This window comes from Montipora foliosa, chromosome 11 (genome assembly GCF_036669935.1).
Source record: "Montipora foliosa isolate CH-2021 chromosome 11, ASM3666993v2, whole genome shotgun sequence".
Lineage (NCBI taxonomy): Eukaryota > Metazoa > Cnidaria > Anthozoa > Scleractinia > Acroporidae > Montipora > Montipora foliosa.
The window spans coordinates 50,531,941-50,536,940 of NC_090879.1; the positions used below are offsets into that span (position 1 = coordinate 50,531,941).

At 39.6% G+C, this 5,000-nt stretch overlaps 1 pseudogene; it reads left to right on the forward strand.

Moving 5' to 3' along the window:
- The first annotated feature begins 371 nt into the window (after positions 1–371).
- LOC137977541 (uncharacterized) lies at positions 372–1,970 on the forward strand (annotated as a pseudogene).
- Positions 1,971–5,000: the final 3,030 nt, after the last annotated feature.

Genomic DNA, 5,000 nt, shown 5'->3' on the forward strand with positions numbered 1-5,000 from the left:
AGCTCAAGGCAGATTTCAATCAAGCTAACAAAATCAAGTCACTTTCAACGAATTTCTCTCAAGGTCAAGACATAATTTTAAGCAAGCTCAACAAAATGAAGTCATCACGTTCAACAAATTTTCTTTCAAGGTCAAGAGACGTTTGAGTCAAGCTCAAGAATGACTTTAAGTCACTTTCAAAGAATGAATTATCTCAATTTCAGGCTTCGTTCCACTGCCGACACCAAATTAATTGACACGTTCTAACAACTTAAACCTTCAAGATCAAGCCGCGATCACCATAACGCTTTCTTGCATCAAACAACGTTGTCAACAAACTCCATACACTGTCAACAAACTCCGAACACTCTCAACAAAGGAGTTAACCCACAATGCAAGTTGTTTCAATATTTACCTCGTATACTATTCCGGAATTATTAACCCATAATGCATTTCGATATTTTCCCGCCAAAAATTTAACATGGATGCAAACACCTTAACATGGGAGCAATTCTTTGAAGAATTGCTCTATTTAATGAATGATTATGAAGCCTTTTACAAGTCAACAGATTATAGATTGCAAGAAAATATAGTTATTCGAATGGAGTCAGTCCTTCTTGCACTTCAACAGATCGTACCTTTGGTGATCGATGCAAGACTTGAATGTGCTTCGGTTGTACAAGAAATTTTTAACAACGTCCGTTTTTTTGTTTTTAGAATGGATAAGAAGAAGGGAAACTCAAACAGGCTCTCCTTGCACTAACCTGGCAATTTATTCATTAGAATTCCCAAATGTTGGGCGAAGTGGACGGCAGGGCAGGCCAAAGTTTGAAATCAACGAGGATGTTCTCATTGAATTGCGCTCATACGGTTTTACCTGGAAACAAATTGCAGACATGCTCCTGATATCAATGGTGGACTATAAGAAGACGTGTTGTTGAATATGGTCTACAGGAAACAACAGGATTTTCTGAATTGTCTGATGAACGAATAGACTTTTATGTCAAACAGTTTATTGAAGGGCACGGAAGTCTTGTGGGTTGTTCCAAAGCCCAAGGTTTCCTTAAGTCACTTGGCTTCAGACTACAGCGCCGCAGAGTAAGGGCAAGCATGTCTCGATTACATCCACGTAATTCTCGCGTCAGATGGGCTATTGTTGTTTCAAGACGAGCATATTCAGTCCAAGGGCCCAGCAGTCTGTGGCACATTGACGGCCATCATAGTCTCGTGAACTGGGGATTTGTGATACTCGGAGGAATAGACAGTTTCTCAAGGCTGATAGTGTACCTTAACTGCTCCACTAACAACAGAAAAGCCACTGTGACTCGCCTTTTTCGCTCTGCTCCTGAGCGCTATCACTGGCCTTCAAGAGTACGGAGTGATCATGGTGGAGAAAATGTTGGCGTTTGGCAGTTAATGGAAGACGTGCGTGGTCCAAATAGAGGAAGTTTCCTGGCTGGAACATCGGTGCATAATCAACGCATCGAGCGTCTCTGGCGGGATGTGTTTTGTACTGTGTGCCATATTTTTTATTACACATTTCAGGCCATGGAGGAATCCGCACAGCCTGAGCGAAACAACAGTCTGCACAAGTTTGTACTACACTAAATTTTTAGCCCCAGAATAAATAAGGCCCTCCAGTCATTATTCGCTGCATGGAATCACCATCCTATGATAACGGAACGCCAATGGTCTCCACTTCAAATGTGGACAAATGGGGTGCTTGACATAAGAAATCATCCACTCATAGGACTTTCTGATATAGCAGAATCCGGAGGGGATGTTGACGACCTTGAATGGTATGGTTTCTACCCCTTTGCACCGACGCCCTGTGATGATGGACTTTCCACGGTAATAGTCGAAGATGTGAATATTGACTTACCCACTTTTGCATCTTAACTTTGCTCAGGCAGAATATTGATCCTTTACAACATTCCGATAGCTTTGGGATTGATTTGTTTCAGGATGGTTTATTGCTATTAACACAATAACATGTCTAGGAGTGATAACCATGACATTGTCGTGAACGCCAACTTTTACTTTAATGGTAGTATCTAGAGTATACTAAAAGAGGATTACGGGAGAGAATAATTTTGATCCGGCAAAGAAGAATAGTGTTATGTATGCTACTCACAGCATAAATCATGTTTTCTGTTATTCATCGTTGTGTATACGTGAGTATTGAAGTATTAGTATAATTTTCAGCGGTGAATCTAAGAATTTAGTGTCATATTCACTGCGCTACCTAATCGAGACATGCCTGCCCTTACTCTGCGGCGCTGTAGTCTGAAGCCAAGTGACTTAAGGAAACCTTGGACTATGGAACAACCCACAAGACTCTTGTGCTCTTCAATAAACTGTTTGACATAAAAGTCTATTCGTTCATCAGACAATTCAGAAAATCCTGTTGTTTCCTGTAGCCCATATTCAACAACACGTCTTCTTGTAGTCCACCTTGATATCAGGAGCATGTCTGCAATTTGCTTCCAGGTGAAACCGTATGAGCGCAATTCAATGAGAACATCCTCGTTGATTTCAAACTTTGGTCTGCCCTGCCGTCCACTTCGCCCAACATTTGGGAATTCTAATGAATAAATTGCCAGGTTAGTGCAAGGAGAGCTTGTTTGAATTTTCGTTCTTGTCCCTTCTAAAAACAAAATACGGACGTTGTTAAAAATTTCTTCGATCACCAAAGGTACGATCTGTTGAGGCGCAAGAAGGGCTGACTCCATTCGAATAACTATATTTTCTTGCAATCTATAATCTGTTGACTTGTAAAAGGCTTCATAATCATTCATTAAATAAAGCAATTCTTCACAGAATTGCTCCCATGCTAAGGTGTTTGCATCCATCTTAAATTTTTGGCGGGAAAATATCGAAATGCATTATGGGTTAATAATTCCGGAATAGTATACGAGGTAAATATTGAAACAACTTGCATTGTGGGTTAACTCCTTTGTTGAGAGTGTTCGGAGTTTGTTGACAGTGTATGGAGTTTGTTGACAACATTGTTTGATGCAAGAAAGCGTTATGGTGATCGCGGCTTGATCTTGAAGGTTCAAGTTGTTAGAACGTGTCAATTAATTTGGTGTCGGCAGTGGAACGAAGCCTGAAATTGAGATAATTCATTCTTTGAAAGTGACTTAAAGTCATTCTTGAGCTTGACTCAAACGTCTCTTGACCTTGAAAGAAAATTTGTTGAACGTGATGACTTCATTTTGTCGAGCTTGCTTAAAATTATGTCTTGACCTTGGGAGAAATTCGTTGAAAGTGACTTGATTTTGTTAGCTTGATTGAAATCTGCCTTGAGCTTGATAGGAAACTTGTTGAATGTGAAGGCAATTTTCGTTCTTGAATTTTGCACCATTTGGCTTTCCATAGTCGACAGGTTGGTGGATAACCTAGCTTCAACATGGCAGGCGACCCGAGGCACGAAGTCCAGTATTCGGATTATTTTCTGGATCTGAATGGCCCAGCCAAAGGAAGATACATAGAAAAGGCTAATTTGTGTGGTTTTGACCCATATGCACAGAAGAAAAGCGGTTTTTCCGACAATTGCGACCTTTTACCGAACGTTCAGCATCCAGATATTGTGAACTATTTGGTTTTGCAAACTCCATGGGCTACAAAAACCCAAATGAAGGCTTACAAATCGATGGAGGCATATAATTTCTTTGTGTCAGGCTGGGTGATCACTATTAGTTGATACATGTGTTTGCAAGGGTTAGAACTAATTTTTGCATAATTGGACACAACCTAAGCAAAAGTATTTCAACCCCGAACCACAAGCAAGAAAGGCAACCAACCAATTATTGACCTATCTCAGAACCTTGCAGGTGATCATTTTGTTTGGCTTAGTGCACAAAATGGTTAAAAGAACATCTGAACCTGTGCAAATTTTACTCTTAAAAGTCAAGACTGGCAAAAAAGAATGTATAGGTTAAAACGTAATGTTGTCGTGGAAACTTGAACACACAATCTGCAAGTTTTTACTCGCGATGCTGAATGTGGCGTTGGAAATTTCTAGAAAACATGAAGTGTAGAACGCAAATGGGTAGCCAATATCGTTCCTTTCGTCTGCCTTATACGATCTCAAAGAGGCTATTGAAATAATCTTACCGTTTTGTTCCTTTCACCAGTACGCGTCAAAACTTGAAACTACTTCTACTTCGATGTGCAGTATATTTAAATACAGTTCTATATGGCGTCGGGCTAAGCAAAAGAGAGGTAGAAAAGCACTTTTGTTATAACATTTTTGTACTGAATCTAGACATCTCATTGGCTATTTGTTAGAGCTTATAACTGTGAAACATATTTACTCGCCACTTTCCTGGACTAGGTTCTCAGAAAAAAAAGGGCTTTGTAATTCATTTCTTTTACATGTAATTTTCTGAGAAAATGTATAACAGACCTTTCAGTTGTCCTTGTGTTCGTAATTCGTACGAACACGAGCTTACAAGTCAAAGGAAAATTGAAATCTTAGTTTTTCAGCTCATGTTTAGGCGTACAGGACTTTGAAATTGATTTAAGCTGGTTTCTTTCAGAATTTTATCTCACAATCATCCATACGAAACCGTTGACTGAGTTAGAACTGTCTGTCTTCCCCTTAGCTTTTATTAAGTAGATTACAGATGGCTAAGACAACGTTAACCGAGGTTGTTTGCGTAAAGGAAACACTGAAAGTGAAACATTTAGTAAGAGAATTTTGCTTGACTTGACATTTTCTGAGATTAGTAGGGGTCTTTTTCATGCGGAAAAGACAAGCGTTGACTGTTTAATTCAATCTATTTGCAATGCACCGGAAAATAGACAAATTTCTACTGACGACTCAAAGGTAATGCGTACTTGGAACATAAAAAGGTACAAGGACATAATCCACAAAAAGGGAGGGAACAAGTTAACTGGCAGTTCAATAAGAATGCCCAAGGCTGCGACGATCCAAAATTTTTTGATCAAAGTTGATGCTGCTCGCAAGAATTTAACCATTTCCATGATGCTGTCAGGCCGGTTAATAACTCTGG